The sequence below is a fragment of the Phalangium opilio genome, unplaced genomic scaffold (assembly GCF_054372755.1).
Source record: "Phalangium opilio isolate 3A_F unplaced genomic scaffold, DU_Popi_V2 ptg000098l_1, whole genome shotgun sequence".
NCBI classification, from domain to species: Eukaryota; Metazoa; Arthropoda; class Arachnida; order Opiliones; family Phalangiidae; genus Phalangium; species Phalangium opilio.
The window spans coordinates 4278860-4299391 of NW_028324201.1; the positions used below are offsets into that span (position 1 = coordinate 4278860).

Consider the following 20532-nt stretch of genomic DNA (forward strand, 5'->3'; position numbering starts at 1 on the left):
AAACTGCGAAGAGTAGCTTCGTGGGTACTGGCCATTCCTGCGTCAGAGGCAACTGACGAAAGAACGTTTTCCAGCACTGGGACAACGTTAAACATTAGACGTACTGAACTCAGAGGTTCAACCTTATCGGATCTAACATATGTACACAAAAACTACCTCAGTTATACTCAATAGTGACAATAAAACATGTGTTTTTCAGATCCAAACCACTCATTTATGTTATTTCTCAAAAATTGAGTGGGCATTCATGGGTATCCAACGGGTGGGTATGGATTTAGGCGGGTTTTCCAGGACGGTTTGGGTTGAGTTCTAACTGTTTCGGAGTGGGTGGGCATATCCGAACTGGGTTTTCATTTTGTGGGTGGGTAATGGTATTTTTCTGGTATTCGGGTTCCCACCTCTAATCCGGTTCACCGCATTTCAACCAATAAGAGTTAAGAGAAAGACTTTCAAAGCGAGAACACATTCAGCCAAGCAAAGAGGGTAGCCTCTTTGTAGCCTCTTTGCTGACATATGTCCATACTATCTCACTCCATTTTATCTCTATTTGCCACTGATATAAATAAACATATTTAATTTAAAGTGGCCAGTAAGCGATTTGCAGTAGATCAGCTCCAGGTTTTTGCACAGGCTCGAATCCAGCCTGTGACAAAATTAGTTTTTTACTGTTTGGATTAGGTAGTTCTCCCAAGATAAATAACCACACTATATTAAGCGTAACTAAGATATAAACAAAAATGTGTTTCCTATTAAATCTGCATTAGCCAAGAAACCCGATTCGACAGTAATCCGTTTCCACCACTGGACGCAGTTTCTGGTGAGGAAAAGCAGGTGGAAGTTGGGCCGGTGTCCACTGCTATGGATGCCGACATCCAGCCAAATGAATCCAGCTCGGATTCAGTTAAAGAAGACGAAAGTTTCGAGGACGGAACACTCGTCATCGACGAAAAATCAGTATCTCCAGTAGCCTCAAAGTCAAGTACCAGTGATGAGTCATTCGAAAGCACCACGGATAGTAATGGAACCTCCTCAACGCCGAAAAAGAGGAACTTCGCGACCACGACCAAGAACAACGTACCGACTACCGGTAGTCCACGCAAAAGACAAGCAACCCAGCAGGAATCTACACGCCAGCCGAAAGTTAAACGAACGTAATTTTATTCTTAAATCACATTTTTATGACTATTTTAAAGATAGGTACTTTAAATGTAAACGGACTTAATGATAAACGTAAGCAAGAACATTTAATATCTTTGTTTTTGGGTGAACAATTAGACATTCTAATGCTACAACCCATTACCCAAAAAGTTGATTAATTACCCAACAAAAGTTGATTAATCCGACGATATCAAATAGGTCTACTGTTTTCAAAATGGGGCGAAGTCGATCGCAGTGTCGTCTGCTTATAAATAGAGGTTAGACGGAACATTGAATATTTATGTGGACGCAAAGACGTTTCATAGGGCTTAAATGTCACCAGTCAAAATTTGTTACGTATTGTAAGAAGACTTATCTTAATTAAATCTTAATTAATTTGTTGTCCGCGTAAGAAAACAAGGTACTCAACACATCAGACTCTATTTTATTTCCAGACTTTTGAAAATGGTGTATTGGGAAATCAAGATAAATCTAGCCATCCTATAGGGTTTTGAAATCCCAGTGGTTTTCAATGAGCGCCTGTAAAGATGTTTACTCTGCCGAACACAGATGTTCAAGGAAATGTGTCCACTAAGGCAGCAATTAAAACTAATTGATGTAATATTATCAAATTAATCAATATAGGGTTGATAAATTATTAAGATTGGGTATGTGGTACTTCTGTCCGCAGTGCATAGACTATTTCAGATCAATTTTTCATCCAGTAAATAGCTTTTTTTGTATAATTTCGAGTAATTACGTTCTTAATTTAATTAATTAATTAGCCTTAATTAATGAAATATTCAAGCTTAATTAACCGTGCAATTAGTATTGCTTCTCGGCCTCTTGGCTAAGATCAAAGTGTAGTAACTGTTCGGGATTTGCATTTTTTTAGTTTTTAACGCGACTTCCTCTAGTGTTTTTTAAATTTTTTAGTGACGCTCCCTTTGCACGGTAAAAAGTAAAGAGTTGGGACAAGTTTTCTCGCGATTCAGAGGTGACGACAGCGGTGATGGCGGGTGCCACTGCTGATCGGAAAAAAACGGGGCGGTTAACGGAGGCGGACTTTAGTTACGCGGAAGTTTTATACGCGATCTACGATGACGGTGGATGCGATTCAACCGGCAGGACGAGGCGTATTCTTGATCACTTTTGTGGACTTGAAAAACGCGACTAAGGCCTTTGAGCTACGAAGTATCACGGTTCAGGGCAAGGTATGCCCTTTGACAAGTCTTGACAGCGGACGATGGGTCACCATCAAGAACTTACCACGGTGGTTGCAATGGGACTCGGTATGTTCTTCACTTGCCGAGTATGGAAAAGTTGGGAGTCATCGTTTTGAAGAATACGAGGACTTTCCGGGAGTAAAAACGGGTACACGTCTAATAAAAATCCAGATGGTAAAATCCATACCAAATGTACTGGTGTTCTCTAAAGTACATCGTGCCTTAGTATTTTAGAATGGCGTTGAAAAACGCTGCTTTAAGTGTCATGAACTAGGACATGCAAAGAAAGATTGCCCGCAGAACCCAGCTAGGCCGGCTAATAATCCGGAACAAGTCTTCGACAGTAATCCGTTTCCACCACTGGACGCAGTTTCTGGTGAGGAAAAGCAGGTGGAAGTTGGGCCGGTGTCCACTGCTGTGGATGCCGACATCCAGCCAAATGAATCCAGCTCGGATTCAGTTAAAGAAGACGAAAGTTTCGAGGACGGAACACTCGTCATCGACGAAAAATCAGTATCTCCAGTAGCCTCAAAGTCAAGTACCAGTGATGAGTCATTCGAAAGCACCACGGATAGTAATGGAACCTCCTCAACGCCGAAAAAGAGGAACTTCGCGACCACGACCAAGAACAACGTACCGACTACCGGTAGTCCACGCAAAAGACAAGCAACCCAGCAGGAATCTACACGCCAGCCGAAAGTTAAACGAACGTAATTTTATTCTTAAATCACATTTTTATGACTATTTTAAAGATAGGTAATTTAAATGTAAACGGACTTAATGATAAACGTAAGCAAGAACATTTAATATCTTTGTTTTTGGGTGAACAATTAGACATTCTAATGCTACAAGAAACTCATTTAAGACAATCGGACAATTGGAATTTAATAAGGAATAGGTTTTTAAATTGTACCATTTATTATAGAAGCGCACCCTCCCCTTTTTCCTGTGGAGTAGCTATTATTGTAAAAAATAAGCTTAAAGATTGTGTTAAAAATATTCGAACTGATAATGAGGGTAGAGTGTTGAGTTTAAATTTTAAATTTGGTAGTCATAGTATAAGATTGATAACAATTTACGCCCCGTGCAAACCTAGAGCGAGAAGACTGTTCTTTAATAGCCTTTTCGAGTTTTTTGATGGAAAATATGACGAGGTTATATTAGGAGGGGATTTAAATTGTGTAGAAAACCCTGTATTAGATCGAATCGGTGTGGGGATAGCTAACGATCTCAGTGTGAAAGAACTTAGCCTTATAACAAGTGATTATTTATTATTAGATAAATTAAGGCTGTTACACCCGTCCAAAACTCAATACACTTGGCGGTCGAAATCCTATCAATCACGCCTCGATAGAATATATATCACCAACTCCGAAACCCTAACATTTAACAAAGCTGAAATAATTAGAGCGGGTAACAATAACCTAGTCTTGTCAGATCATGATTTATTTGTAATTAACATTAAGATCTCCGAACTGCAACCACGGGGTCCAAGAATTTGGCGTATGAATAAGCAGCTTTTAAACGAAGAAAACACAGCCAATATGGTAAAACCTCTGTTAGAAGATATCATTTCCACAGTACACACGCCTGAAGATTGAGTACGAGATAAACGGGACCTGAAAAGGACTCTCCAGGAAGCCAGTAAGGTAACGGCAACAGAGAAGAGGCAACGGATGTCTTTTCTGAGATGTGCTCTGCAAACACTTAGTCGAACTACGGAACAGACTCTGGAAGTAGTTTCGGCTAAAGATGAAATAAGGACTCTCTTACACGAGGAATATCGTCTACAATACCAGGATAAAATTGAATCGTTTCAGTCGGGGACCTTATCGAGTGAAGAAACTTTCTCAGCCGCCTTCTACCGTAAATATCGTCGTCCGAAGCGCCGAGTAGAAATCCGAGCGGTCGTTGGCCCCCAAGGCCGTAGTACGTGCAAGACGGATATTGAAGAGACCTTCGTCACTTTCTACAAAGAACTTTACGCTAGTGGAGGTACTACAGGCTCGTTTCTGGAAGAATTGCAGAAACCGTTACCGAGACTAACACCCGACGAATCAGAAAATCTCGCCGATCCTATAACTGAGGGTGAACTACATACAGCCTTTAACCACATGAATAGCGGTAAGTCTCCCGGAATCGATGGACTGCCTATGGAAGTGTACAAATTTATTTGGCCTGCGCTACGACCCAAACTTACAAGTATTTTTAACGAGATGCTCTCCAACCGGAAGTTACCAGACTCCTTCAGACGAGGAGTAGTCACACTCTTGTGCAAGGACGAAACTAATAAGGAGGACCCGTCTAATTGGAGACCAATCACTTTATTAAACTTTGATCGAAAACTTCTGGCGAAAGTCATCGAATTACGCTTGTCTCGATTTACTCAACGACTCATTGGTACAACACAATCTTGTGGAGTACGAGGCCGCCAACCAATATTCAATTTAGTCATGCTACGAGACATCTTTACGCATTACAACGAAAGACAACGATCGGGATATCTTCTGGCCACGGACTTTGAAAAAGCGTTTGATCGTCTGGAACATAATTACGTTTGGAAAGTCTTGGACGGCTTTGGACTGGGCAATGACTTCATTTCATGGTTTCAGCTTCTATACACCGATAACACTAGTCAGCTACTTATAAATGGCGAACTTACTTCTGATTTTCCTGTTGAGAGAGGAGTGCGACAAGGTTGTCCCCTATCTCCGGTACTATTCTGTTTGGCACTAGAACCGGCACTACACGCGATTAATACGTCTCCTAACATCAGGGGTCTCAATTGCCCTGGACAGAACGAGAAGAATGAACCATACATTGCGCACGCGGATAATGCTAATATGCTACTAAGCAACGGGCCGTCGGTAAAGGTACGGGGGAGGACATACCCCAATCATTGGCAGTGAGACCCACGAATGATCCAATCAAAGTAATGGGCCTCTACTTTAATGGAAAAGGACTAGATGACAAGACGGTACGTTCCTTGCTTCAAAACTTTGCCGAGTCCTTCCAAGACTGGAACAACTTAAACATGACGTGGCGGTCGAAAATCCAGCTCATACGACAAGTAGCGCTCCCGAAGCTCACCTATGGAGTTCCTTTCTTCAAACTCAATGAAGAACAACTTATCCGAGTCACCCGACAGATATTCCAGTTCATCTGGGGCGGACATCAAGAGACAATCGCGAGATTGCGAGAAGTACATTTTGCCTACCTAAAGCGGAAGGTGGACTAGGTGTGCCGGATGTTATCCTGGAAATTAAATCTTTAACCATGGCACGTTACTTGGCGTGTTTACGATCGGACCATCCAGTTTCGCAAAGTATCATTTTTAATTTATCTACTACAAGCAAGTCGGTACTCAATATACCATGGAACTCTAGCCAATCCCACTCCGGAACAGTTCATAAAGCGTACAGAAGCATGAAAGACATGGCACTGGCCATCAGACGGAAGGACAAGGACTTTGATTTCGCAAAGGCCACCAATGCCCAACTGAAGAACCACCTACGTCTCGAAAATTGGCCCAGAGTTTGTTAAATTCGATCACCCTCAGTTGAATTGGAAAACAACATTCGGACGAGTCTCAAATCCGTATTTAGAGGGAACACGCAGAGATCTGGCTTACCGACTAATCCATGACGCCCTCCCAACAAGAGATGCCCTGATATCATGAAATATAGGCAGTACGAAACGATGCGCGATATGCCCGGCCAATAAAACTACTATCCACGTCTTCTACGAGTGTACCACGGCGAAATTATTACGGAATCATCTTCGTATCTTTCACAAGGTTCAATTCATACAATGGCGGACAATATTGTATCTCACGCCTCTTCTTGTTCAGTTACCTTTAGTTCAGATAGTAATCATTTTGATAACAGAAATCAACTACCAAGTTTGGAAAGCCCGTAACGCGGCCATCTTCGATAAACGTTTCGACTCAGCTAAAGTCGTATTGGAACGAGTACGGAGCAACCTTTTACACAGAGCAAATCTCGATACGCGACGTCTTACTCTTACCCCTTTGCAGTTCGGAGATCGATCGGAAAATGCTAGTTTACCAGTAGTCGAGCGTCAAAAGGAGGGTCTTAAACTATTATTTCAATTTGTTAACAAGAATAGGCTATTTTAAATGAAATTTTAATATTTATTTTGACGAATATTTTCATAGAAATTAAGAAATTTTAAAATTAAGTTCACCAGTAATCGAGCGTTAAAATAGTCTTGGAATTTTTTAAAGTATTTTCGGATTAACATGTTAATTAAAGCTTTTAATTGTAGTTGGTGACGAAATGTTAAGTCAGAAAAATTGCATAATTTAAACTAATTTAAAAGCAATTTTAACGAAGTAAATTTATAACAGGATGTAAATTTTGGACAATTCTAATAAAATAATTTAGTATCTGTTCTGATCAGCTTAATATCTGATCGGGTTCCATTGGGACCCTTCGATATTAACTCGCTTTTTGGAACTGGGCGAAGTTTAACGGGCTGATATTGCATTACATTCAGGATCGGCTCACCCCCTCTCTAATTAAATCAAAATTAAACACGCTTATTCTGAAGCAGCTAACATCAAAGAGATTAGGAGTTGAAGCTAACTGCTTGGGCAAGTCATTGTGGGAGTTCTCGCTGTACTGCTTTATCCTCAGGTTATAGTTCACTCTTTATATCCGGTTCACCGCATTTCAACCAATAAGAGTGCAGAGACAGACTTCCAAAGCGAGAACACTCCTGCCAAGCAAAGAGGGTAGCCTCTTTGTACCCTCTTTGCTGACATATGTCCATACTATCTCACTCCATTTTATCTCTATTTGCCATTGATACAAATAAACATATTTAATTTAAAGTGGCCTGCAAGCGATTTGCAGTAGATCAGCTTCAGGTTTTTGCACAGGCTCGAATCCAGCCTGTGACAAAATTAGTTTTTTACTGTTTGGATTAGGTAGTTCTCCCAAGATAAAATAACAACACTATATTAAGCGTAACTAAGATATAAACCAAAATGTGTTTCCTATTAAATCTGCATTAGCCAAGAAACCCGGCGTTGCCCGGGATGTTTTAAAGATCTGAAGTCTATGTAGATGCCCACTCAAATAAAACATCTCCTTGAAGGCATTTCTTTTTAACCAGTTATATTGCAACTATCAATTTTAATTAAACGATGCTCAATAAGAAGTTAATTATAAAGGTTACAGGTATACAATAAGAAGTTCTTAATAGGCTTAATGGCTAGGTGTTAGCACAAGTCCCAACCCTTGTGAAGAACTGAACCAAACTACTTCTAATGAACTTGATTTCCCTAGTGTTACTGATATCATAAGTTAATAAGATATGTTCCAAAAGTATGAGACTACCCATACTTCGTAGTGCAACAGACTTACAGCTCGAGCTAGTTCGAGAACGACGGAAGCGAGTATTGAAGTCCTACATTCGGTGGTTAATTTTGCAGGACTTCCATCTTCCTATTTAGTCTGAATTGCTAAGCCTTTGACAGCGCCTCATCAGGCGTATGTTGCTTTACCTCCAATCTATGACCTACTTCAATCACTTCTTGTCAAACTCCAGTTTGTATCCAGGAGTTTGAAAACTTATTATGGAACATATCTTATGAACTTATGGTTGTCCTTGATACAGTTTGACCAATCATATTCTGTAACCAATTGCAACTGTGTAGGTCATGAAGAAAAAACAATCTGAAATAAGATTACAAGTTGATAAATCTGTGATTAAATGTGATGAACTTTGGGAGGGATGACGAATTCTTCTTGGAAATGAAATAAAAAAAAACTAAAGTTACTTAAGGGAGAGATAAACCCTAATGGAATCATTAAATTTTCAAACAAATAACAGTCCTGAGAACCAAGGAAGGCCGAACGAAAAGGCTGATTCGGGGTTAACAAATAGAGAAAGAGAGCTGAAAGCTGTTTTCAAGGACCTTCCGAACCGGTCGCTTCGGTTGCCATTGGTTACCAGCTGCAGATTACCCAACTTCGAAATATGGCAGAGCGCGTGCAGAGAAGCCTCGATACACTTAATGACAAGCCTTTTATTCCTTCATAAGCCCACTTCCTCGATACCCTTTATGCATTACCCAACAAAAGTTGATTAATCCGACGATATCAAATAGGTCTACTGTTTTCAAAATGGGGCGAAGTCGATCGCAGTGTCGTCTGCTTATATATAGAGTTTGGACGGAACATTGAATATTTATGTGGACGGAAAGATGTTAAATAGGGCTTAAAAGTCACCATTCAAAATTTGTTACGTATTGTAAGAAGACTTATCTTAATTAAATCTTAATTAATTTGTTGTCCGCGTAAGAAAACAAGGTACTCAACACATCAGACTCTATTTTACTTCCAGACTTTTGAAAATGGTGTATTGGGAAATCAAGATAAATCTAGCCATCCTATAGGGTTTTGAATTCCAGTGGTTTTCAATGAGCGCCTGTAAAGATGTTTACTCTGCCGAACACAGATGTTCAAGGAAATGTGTCCACTAAGGCAGCAATTAAAACTAATTGATGTAATATTATTAAATTAATCAATATAGGGTTGATAAATAATTAAGATTGGGTATGTGGTACTTCTGTCCGCAGTGCATAGACTATTTTAGAGCAATTTTTCATCCAGTAAATAGCTTTTTTTGTATAATTTCGAGTAATTAGGTTCATAATTTAATTAATTAATTAGCGTTAATTAATGAAATATTTAAGCTTAATTAACCGTGCAATTAGTATCGCTTCTCGGCCTTTTGGCTAAGATCATGTGTAGTATCTGTTCTGATCAGCTTAATATCTGATCGGGTTCCATTGGGACCCTTCGATATTAACTCCCTTTTTGGAACTGGGCGAAGTTTAACGGGCTTGCCCAACTTCGCCACGAGTCGACCTGATATTGCATTACATTCAGGATCGGCTCACCCACTCTCTAATTAAATCAAAATTAAACACGCTTATTCTGAAGCAGCTAACATCAAAGAGATTAGGAGTTGAAGCTAACTGCTTGGGCAAGGCATTGTGGGAGTTCTCGCTGTACTGCTTTATCCTCAGGTTATAGTTCACTCTTTATATCCGGTTCACCGCATTTCAACCAATAAGAGTGCAGAGAAAGACTTCCAAAGCGAGAACACTCCTGCCAAGCAAAGAGGGTAGCCTCTTTGTACCCTCTTTGCTGACATATGTCCATACTATCTCACTCCATTTTATCTCTATTTGCCATTGATACAAATAAACATATTTAATTTAAAGTGGCCTGCAAGCGATTTGCAGTAGATCAGCTTCAGGTTTTTGCACAGGCTCGAATCCAGCCTGTGACAAAATTAGTTTTTTACTGTTTGGATTAGGTAGTTCTCCCAAGATAAAATAACAACACTATATTAAGCGTAACTAAGATATAAACCAAAATGTGTTTCCTATTAAATCTGCATTAGCCAAGAAACCCGGCGTTGCCCGGGATGTTTTAAGGATATGAAGTCTATGTAGATGCCCACTCAAATAAAACATCTCCTTGAAGGCATTTCTTTTTAACCAGTTATATTGCAACTATCAATTTTAATTAAACGATGCTCAATAAGAAGTTAATTATAAAGTTTACAGGTATACAATAAGAAGTTCTTAATAGGCTTAATCGCTAGGTGGTAGCACAAGTCCCAACCCTTGTGAAGAACTGAACCAAACTACTTCTAATGAACTTGATTTCCCTAGTGTTACTGATATCATAAGTTAATAAGATATGTTCCAAAAGTATGAGACTACCCATACTTCGTAGTGCTACAGACTTACAGCTCGAGCTCGTTGGAGAACGACGGAAGCGAGTATTGAAGTCCTACATTCGGTGGTTAATTTTGCAGGACTTCCATCTTCCTATTTAGTCTGAATTGCTAAGCCTTTGACAGCGCCTCATCAGGCGTATGTTGCTTTACCTCCAATCTATGACCTACTTCAATCACTTCTTGTCAAACTCCAGTTTGTATACAGGAGTTTGAAAACTTATTATGGAACATATCTAATGAACTTATGGTTGTCCTTGATACAGTTTGACCAATCATATTCTGTAACCAATAGCAACTGTGTAGGTCATGAAGAAAAAACAATCTGAAATAAGATTACAAGTTGATAAATCTGTGATTAAATGTGATGAACTTTGGGAGGGATGACGAATTCTTCTTGGAAATGAAATCAAAAAAAAACTAAAGTTACTTAAGGGAGAGATAAGCCCTAATGGAATCATTAAATTTTCAAACAATAACAGTCCTGAGAACCAAGGAAGGCCGAACGAAAAGGCTGATTCGGGGTTAACAAATAGAGAAAGAGAGCTGAAAGCTGTTTTCAAGGACCTTCCGAACCGGTCGCTTCGGTTGCCATTGGTTACCAGCTGCAGATTACCCAACTTCGAAATATGGCAGAGCGCGTGCAGAGAAGCCTCGATACACTTAATGACAAGCCTTTTATTCCTTCATAAGCCCACTTCCTCGATACCCTTTATGCATTACCCAACAAAAGTTGATTAATCCGACGATATCAAATAGGTCTACTGTTTTCAAAATGGGGCGAAGTCGATCGCAGTGTCGTCTGCTTATATATTGAGTTTAGACGGAACATTGAATATTTATGTGGACGGAAAGACGTTAAATAGGGCTTAAAAGTCACCAGTCAAAATTTGTTACGTATTGTAAGAAGACTTATCTTAATTAAATCTTAATTAATTTGTTGTCCGCGTAAGAAAACAAGGTACTCAACACATCAGACTCTATTTTACTTCCAGACTTTTGAAAATGGTGTATTGGGAAATCAAGATAAATCTAGCCATCCTATAGGGTTTTGAAATCCCAGTGGTTTTCAATGAGCGCCTGTAAAGATGTTTACTCTGCCGAACACAGATGTTCAAGGAAATGTGTCCACTAAGGCAGCAATTAAAACTAATTGATGTAATATTATTAAATTAATCAATATAGGGTTGATAAATAATTAAGATTGGGTATGTGGTACTTCTGTCCGCAGTGCATAGACTATTTTAGAGCAATTTTTCATCCAGTAAATAGCTTTTTTTGTATAATTTCGAGTAATTAGGTTCATAATTTAATTAATTAATTAGCGTTAATTAATGAAATATTTAAGCTTAATTAACCGTGCAATTAGTATCGCTTCTCGGCCTTTTGGCTAAGATCATGTGTAGTATCTGTTCTGATCAGCTTAATATCTGATCGGGTTCCATTGGGACCCTTCGATATTAACTCCCTTTTTGGAACTGGGCGAAGTGTAACGGGCTTGCCCGACTTCGCCACGAGTCGACCTGATATTGCATTACATTCAGGATCGGCTCACCCACTCTCTAATTAAATCAAAATTAAACACGCTTATTCTGAAGCAGCTAACATCAAAGAGATTAGGAGTTGAAGCTAACTGCTTGGGCAAGGCATTGTGGGAGTTCTCGCTGTACTGCTTTATCCTCAGGTTATAGTTCACTCTTTATATCCGGTTCACCGCATTTCAACCAATAAGAGTGCAGAGAAAGACTTCCAAAGCGAGAACACTCCTGCCAAGCAAAGAGGGTAGCCTCTTTGTACCCTCTTTGCTGACATATGTCCATACTATCTCACTCCATTTTATCTCTATTTGCCATTGATACAAATAAACATATTTAATTTAAAGTGGCCTGCAAGCGATTTGCAGTAGATCAGCTTCAGGTTTTTGCACAGGCTCGAATCCAGCCTGTGACAAAATTAGTTTTTTACTGTTTGGATTAGGTAGTTCTCCCAAGATAAAATAACAACACTATATTAAGCGTAACTAAGATATAAACCAAAAAGTGTTTCCTATTAAATCTGCATTAGCCAAGAAACCCGGCGTTGCCCGGGATGTTTTAAGGATCTGAAGTCTATGTAGATGCCCACTCAAATAAAACATCTCCTTGAAGGCATTTCTTTTTAACCTGTTATATTGCAACTATCAATTTTAATTAAACGATGCTCAATAAGAAGTTAATTATAAAGGTTACAGGTATACAATAAGAAGTTCTTAATAGGCTTAATGGCTAGGTGTTAGCACAAGTCCCAACCCTTGTGAAGAACTGAACCAAACTACTTCTAATGAACTTGATTTCCCTAGTGTTACTGATATCATAAGTTAATAAGATATGTTCCAAAAGTATGAGACTACCCATACTTCGTAGTGCTACAGACTTACAGCTCGAGCTAGTTCGAGAACGACGGAAGCGAGTATTGAAGTCCTACATTCGGTGGTTAATTTTGCAGGACTTCCATCTTCCTATTTAGTCTGAATTGCTAAGCCTTTGACAGCGCCTCATCAGGCGTATGTTGCTTTACCTCCAATCTATGACCTACTTCAATCACTTCTTGTCAAACTCCAGTTTGTATCCAGGAGTTTGAAAACTTATTATGGAACATATCTTATGAACTTATGGTTGTCCTTGATACAGTTTGACCAATCATATTCTGTAACCAATTGCAACTGTGTAGGTCATGAAGAAAAAACAATCTGAAATAAGATTACAAGTTGATAAATCTGTGATTAAATGTGATGAACTTTGGGAGGGATGACGAATTCTTCTTGGAAATGAAATCAAAAAAAAACTAAAGTTACTTAAGGGAGAGATAAGCCCTAATGGAATCATTAAATTTTCAAACAATAACAGTCCTGAGAACCAAGGAAGGCCGAACGAAAAGGCTGATTCGGGGTTAACAAATAGAGAAAGAGAGCTGAAAGCTGTTTTCAAGGACCTTCCGAACCGGTCGCTTCGGTTGCCATTGGTTACCAGCTGCAGATTACCCAACTTCGAAATATGGCAGAGCGCGTGCAGAGAAGCCTCGATACACTTAATGACAAGCCTTTTATTCCTTCATAAGCCCACTTCCTCGATACCCTTTATGCATTACCCAACAAAAGTTGATTAATCCGACGATATCAAATAGGTCTACTGTTTTCAAAATGGGGCGAAGTCGATCGCAGTGTCGTCTGCTTATATATAGAGTTTAGACGGAACATTGAATATTTATGTGGACGGAAAGACGTTAAATAGGGCTTAAAAGTCACCAGTCAAAATTTGTTACGTATTGTAAGAAGACTTATCTTAATTAAATCTTAATTAATTTGTTGTCCGCGTAAGAAAACAAGGTACTCAACACATCAGACTCTATTTTACTTCCAGACTTTTGAAAATGGTGTATTGGGAAATCAAGATAAATCTAGCCATCCTATAGGGTTTTGAAATCCCAGTGGTTTTCAATGAGCGCCTGTAAAGATGTTTACTCTGCCGAACACAGATGTTCAAGGAAATGTGTCCACTAAGGCAGCAATTAAAACTAATTGATGTAATATTATTAAATTAATCAATATAGGGTTGATAAATAGTTAAGATTGGGTATGTGGTACTTCTGTCCGCAGTGCATAGACTATTTTAGAGCAATTTTTCATCCAGTAAATAGCTTTTTTTGTATAATTTCGAGTAATTAGGTTCATAATTTAATTAATTAATTAGCGTTAATTAATGAAATATTTAAGCTTAATTAACCGTGCAATTAGTATCGCTTCTCGGCCTTTTGGCTAAGATCATGTGTAGTATCTGTTCTGATCAGCTTAATATCTGATCGGGTTCCATTGGGACCCTTCGATATTAACTCCCTTTTTTGGAACTGGGCGAAGTGTAAAGGCTCGTTTACATGCGAGCGAGAATTAAGCTTAAAGCGGAGAGCAGAAGTTGAAAGTCGAATCTTTTTCTCGCGCCTAAAAAAATCGCGTCTGCCAAAAGCGTTTCTTCCCGCTGCTCCACCCGCTCCTTCGTTTACATACGAGCTGGGTGGTAGCATGAGCCTAGATTGCAGAGTTGTCTTTCAGTCGGAAGTAAACAAATAAAATGGCGTCGACTGTCGTTAGTTTACTTCTGCTTAGAAAGAAACTATAGCTTTTGAAAAACATTCGACATTTATATCATAAAAACAACAGAAAATTAGAACGGAACGTCGTTGGTGGGTACATGCTATAAGGAGAAATAGAAACAAAGAAGGCTATTTTCGCCTTTTGGAACGTTACTAGATATAATTTGTCAAGGTGCGTATATTTTCTCTACTTGTGCTTGAGAATAATTTTGATTTAATTGTCGAACTTGACAGGATGAGGCAATGTGATTACACTTATTTCAAAAATTTTATCTTGTTCTTTTAAAGACATTCTCAATTGTTGTGTCTAGGCCTATTTCACGAGTAAAACAAACGCAAAATTATCAAACGATATTCGGTCCTTGGATATTATTGGCATGGAAAATCACGTGACTCTTTGCGACAAGCAAACATGAGCTGAAAAATCTACCACGGCAGATCGGAGCTTATTCGGAACACCCGCTTCATCTATAAGCAACAAGCGCGACTTGAAAAGTTCTCGCTTGTTTGTAAACGGTACGCCTAGGGAACTCAAACCCCAATACGCCTCATCTCTCAGCTTTACGCTTCGACTTTTTCCATTTCTCGCGCACATGTAAACGAGCCTTAACGGGCTTGCCCGACTTCGCCACGAGTCGACCTGATATTGCATTACATTCAGGATCGGCTCACCCACTTTCTAATTAAATCAAAATTAAACACGCTTATTCTGAAGCAGCTAACATCAAAGAGATTAGGAGTTGAAGCTAACTGCTTGGGCAAGGCATTGTGGGAGTTCTCGCTGTACTGCTTTATCCTCAGGTTAAAGTTCACTCTTTATATCCGGTTCACCGCATTTCAACCAATAAGAGTGCAGAGAAAGACTTCCAAAGCGAGAACACTCCTGCCAAGCAAAGAGGGTAGCCTCTTTGTACCCTCTTTGCTGACATATGTCCATACTATCTCACTCCATTTTATCTCTATTATATAAAAAAGACTTGGTTTGCCCAAGCCTTAAAAACAAAAGGATAAGAGTTTTTCCAGTTGTCTGAAGCGCGGATATTTTTTCTATTGAATTTTAAAGACAATCCGTATTTTACTACTCTTTAGAATTTAATTCAATCACCTGATTTTACTGCTAATGGACTAGTTTCCTAAAAATTAATTGAAATAAAAAAATTACTTATCTCAGATTTTTCAACAACAATTCCATTTTCCTGAAACATTTTATCATGAATTTTCTTTTCTTTTCAATGGAGAACGTACTTTAATTTTCAAATAATATTCTCATTAATTATGTATTATATGCGGTCTTTTCGAATACAAAAGGGGGCTGTTATCACCTTTCTTATATTTGATAAAGAGGTTCGTTTCTTCTTTAAGCACAGTCGCAATTATTGAACTGTGTATATCAATACTTGTGGGGAAGATTTTAGAAGTGTTGGTTGAGTTTACACGATATCCCTCAAAATAATAAATGCATGATTAAATGTTTCAGGAAAATGGAATTGTTGTTGAAAAATCTGAGATAAGTAATTATTTTATTTCAATTAATTTTTAGGAAACTAGTCCATTAGCAGTAAAATCAGGTGATTGAATTAAATTCTAAAGAGTAGTAAAATACGGATTGTCTTTAAAATTCAATAGAAAAAATATCCGCGCTTCAGACAACTGGAAAAACTCTTATCCTTTTGTTTTTAAGGCTTGGGCAAACCAAGTCTTTTTTATATAATATCTGTTCCTTCAGCCTGAAATGGACGTAGGAGCGGAAGTATTTGGGTTCCTGGGGCCAATATCAGACGAAACTGTTCTATGACATTTTGTCGTACGCCAAGCCATTTGGAAGTTACTTGAACCTAACACTTGCTAGTTTGCATAAATCACAGCATGTTGACTTCGTCTAAAACAGTAGGAATTAAGTTCAAGATATGATGCTTATTGCAAATTAGTGGTTGCCAGCTAAAACAAAAAAAGCCTCATAGCCATAGAGTTTTTAGTAAATTTTTAAGGAGTAGAAAGTTGTACAGTTGGTGACTCATAAAGGAACATCAATGTAAAACAACATGTTACGATTTAGTGTGTTGAAACAACTGACCGATACTAACGGGAAACTGACAGCGATAACTAGCGGAAACTAACAGCGATAACTAGCGGAAACTAAAAAGGAACACCGACATTTTGCTTCATTTTTCAAACAATCGAAAAGTTGTTAAAGCGTTCATTTTGGTTAATGTACAAGACTACATATCCGGCGACGTCTTGTTTCCATTAAATAAGTAAATTATTTTTTACATGCTTTAAAACACTTTGAACCTTTAAAAGAAGTACCTTTTTTACCGTTTTTAATGGAAACTTTCATAGAATAATTCTAAGGAGAAAGAATGTACATTTTCTTATGGGTACATTACATTGCATCTCGCATTGCACGTATGTCTCCTGTCGTTCTCAACGCTGGCAGATTGCTACCAGTTAGTAAACGTCATAAGTCTAAAGTTTTAGGGTGGTCTGCAAATTTACTAAGGTTTAATCGTTTATTAACTTATTTGCGAAGTTTTTTCTTAGTTTTAAGTTTACCCTCCACTTTTGGTTTTTTCTCGAATTTTCTTTAGTTTTATTTGCGGTCATCCGTTCGGCTCCGAGGTTAAGAACGAAAATTTCTTCTTAAAATTTTTTCTCTGCTATTACTTTTGGTGGTACCTCGTAATCAGTGTAGGCCAATAACGAGCCTTTCAACCCTTTCTTGAACAAGTTAGTAGTGTGTGACCTTGAGAAGGAATGCTAGGTTTCATGAAGCCCACTCCTAAGCACGCTATTCAACATAGCGTACCTAATTTGTTACGGGTGAGGCACCAAGAAAAATGCCTTTACTCCCTCACTCAATTTTTTGGAGAAAGGAATGTTCCCTTTTCTGGTCACTTTGAACCATAAAAAATTTTAATTCATTTTCAACATTTAGGTTTCATCAGTATTTGTTGAATTTTATAAGGGTTTATTTCATTTTCAACATTTAGGTTTCATCAGTATTTGTTGATTTTTATAAGGGTTTATTTCATTTTCAACATTTAGGTTTCATCATTATTTGTTGATTTTTATAAGGGTTAAATTTTGCAAATAATGCATTTTACTGCTCAGTTTTAACAGGCGTTGCCCAACATCCCAAGCCAAACATTCGTCCACTAACATTTATTCACGAATACCGATTTCGATAAGTTGCAACATTAACCTAATCTTTAAACTAAATGCAACCTTTCGATTGTTTGAAGAATGTAGCAAAATGTCGGTGTTCCATAATAGTTTGCGCTACTTATCGCTGTCAGTTTACCGTTAGTATCGGTCAGTTGTTTCAACACACTAAATCGTAACATGTTGTTTTACATTGATGTTCCTTTATGAGTCACCAACTGTACAACTTTCTACTCCTTAAAAATTTACTAAAAACTCTATGGCTATGAGGCTTTTTTTCTTTTAGCTGGCAACCACTAATTTGCATAATCATCATATCTTGAACTTAATTCCTACTGTTTTAGACGAAGTCAACATGCTGTGATTTATGCAAACTAGCAAGTGTTAGGTTCAAGTAACTTCCAAATGGCTTGGCGTACGACAAAATGTCATAGAACAGTTTCGTCTTATATTGGCCCCAGGAACCCAAATACTTCCGCTCCTACGTCCATTTCAGATACACTCTGTAAACTAAGATTCTTCATCAAAAAGAGACAACGCGGTTTCCAAGACTCGAACCTGCAATGTTTTGCCTCGAATGCAAACGCGTTATCCATTACGCCACAAGCCCGTATTTCGTGACAAAAAAATTATCCAAACATTGTATTTATAGGATTATATCATTTATGTTGAATAAAAGATCTGTAAAAATAAACACCGAGCTTGCCAGGACTTGAACCTGCAATCTTCTGCTCCATAGGCAGACGCGTTATCCTATGCGCCACAAACCCGACGAAGGCTGAATAAAATGCTATGCAAACAGTGTAATATATGTAACGGTTTTACCATCATTTATAAATTAATTAAAATAAAATACTTAGAATTAATTGTTCTTAATCAAACTTCAGAAGTTCAACATTCAATAGTTGCTTGATAATTCAAAAGTGTTCCGAACCTTAACTTCGAAGTAGTTTCTGAGTTATTCGATGGAGTGGACCACCAAAAATCCCATGCTTTTTCTATGGGACGCTAAGCCTAAAATCTGTGAATTATTTCTTTAACATTACGGGAGGGTGTGGGTTCTTATCTAGAAGGGCCTACCGGCCCTCTAGAATTTGCCATTGATACAAATAAACATATTTAATTTAAAGTGGCCTGCAAGCGATTTGCAGTAGATCAGCTTCAGGTTTTTGCACAGGCTCGAATCCAGCCTGTGACAAAATTAGTTTTTTACTGTTTGGATTAGGTAGTTCTCCCAAGATAAAATAACAACACTATATTAAGCGTAACTAAGATATAAACCAAAATGTGTTTCCTATTAAATCTGCATTAGCCAAGAAACCCGGCGTTGCCCGGGATGTTTTAAGGATCTGAAGTCTATGTAGATGCCCACTCAAATAAAACATCTCCTTGAAGGCATTTCTTTTTAACCAGTTATATTGCAACTATCAATTTTAATTAAACGATGCTCAATAAGAAGTTAATTATAAAGGTTACAGGTATACAATAAGAAGTTCTTAATAGGCTTAATGGCTAGGTGTTAGCACAAGTCCCAACCCTTGTGAAGAACTGAACCAAACTACTTCTAATGAACTTGATTTCCCTAGTGTTACTGATATCATAAGTTAATAAGATATGTTCCAAAAGTATGAGACTACCCATACTTCGTAGTGCTACAGACTTACAGCTCGAGCTAGTTCGAGAACGACGGAAGCGAGTATTGAAGTCCTACATTCGGTGGTTAATTTTGCAGGACTTCCATCTTCCTATTTAGTCTGAATTGCTAAGCCTTTGACAGCGCCTCATCAGGCGTATGTTGCTTTACCTCCAATCTATGACCTACTTCAATCACTTCTTGTCAAACTCCAGTTTGTATCCAGGAGTTTGAAAACTTATTATGGAACATATCTAATGAACTTATGGTTGTCCTTGATACAGTTTGACCAATCATATTCTGTAACCAATAGCAACTGTGTAGGTCATGAAGAAAAAACAATCTGAAATAAGATTAAAAGTTGATAAATCTGTGATTAAATGCACAGTTAAAAATAATGGTGTTCAAAGGGTTAATATAGGGTTTATGATTTTCTCGGCAACCACTAAGGGTTTTACAGCACCAACTAAATGGTTTAAAAGGGTCGCCTTCAAAAACAGCAAACCATTACTGGTTTAAAACAGCTTTGATAAACCGTTTCTGGTTTATAATAAGAAATGCCAGGATCTGTGAAAAAATTGGTTTCAATGTAGTGCCTTTCAAGATAACTCCTTGATGGTTTAAAAATGGTAATGCTAAAAACAGCAAACCATTAAGGGTTTAAAAGTGGTGCATAGGAAACAGCAAAGCATTACTGGTTTAAAAGTGGTGCGTTCAAAAAACTGCAAACCATTACTGGTTTAAAAGTGGTACCTACAAAAAACAGCAAACCATTAAGGGTTTAAAACAGCTTTGATAAACTGTTTCTGGTTTATTATAAGAAATGCCAGGATCTGTGAAAAAATTGGTTTCAATGTAGTCCCTTTCAAGATAACTCCTTGATGGTTTAAAAATGGTAATGCTAAAAACAGCAAACCATTAAGGGTTTAAAAGTGGTTCATAGAAAACAGCAAACCATTACTGGTTTAAAAGTGGTACCTACAAAAAACTGCAAACCATTGAGGGTTCACTGTTAGAAAACATGGTTTACATAGGTTGAAAAAACAGCGGAAACCTCTTTGAGTTAAAAAAGAAGCAAGAGGGTCTTCTTTCGATTTTAAAAAAACATATAATACGTATGCGCTGAATACAAACTCTTTTACTTCTGAAAAATAAACCTTGAAAGATAATAATGCTAGAATTTCAAAAACCTTTGAGTTCCCGAAACTTTACACAATTTAGCTATCCAATTAAAAATACTAATAATAAATTCATAAGAAAATAATATATAGCACCCTATAATTATGAAACGTAGAATATTTTCATACTACAGCATTTGCTTTCAGATTTAGCGCGCTTACACTTTTGCACCCAGTGGGAGAAGTTTTTGGTACTACAATAGGGGGGCACAAAACCAGCACCGCCGCCCAAGGGGTTCGCGAAAAGCACGATGCGCCGGGAAAATACGGAAGAAAATGCTGTTAACATAGC

General features: G+C 38.0%; 1 long non-coding RNA gene, 3 other non-coding genes and 2 pseudogenes across 4 annotated transcripts in view; all 6 read left to right on the plus strand.

Annotated features, from left to right (window-relative positions):
• The window catches only part of LOC149634784 (uncharacterized), a 333137-nt gene that overhangs the window by 299460 nt on the left and 13145 nt on the right, over positions 1-20532 (plus strand). The gene's annotated exons all lie outside the window — the stretch shown is intronic.
• Positions 1968-2050, plus strand: LOC149634991 (U2 spliceosomal RNA; annotated as a pseudogene).
• Positions 6736-6897, plus strand: LOC149634992 (U2 spliceosomal RNA; annotated as a pseudogene).
• On the plus strand, positions 9110-9299 carry LOC149634993 (U2 spliceosomal RNA). The gene has a single exon (XR_016373611.1). It is a non-coding gene; the product is annotated as a U2 spliceosomal RNA (small nuclear RNA).
• Positions 11513-11702, plus strand: LOC149634994 (U2 spliceosomal RNA). Its single transcript, XR_016373613.1, has one exon. It is a non-coding gene; the product is annotated as a U2 spliceosomal RNA (small nuclear RNA).
• Positions 13916-14105, plus strand: LOC149634995 (U2 spliceosomal RNA). Its single transcript, XR_016373612.1, has one exon. It is a non-coding gene; the product is annotated as a U2 spliceosomal RNA (small nuclear RNA).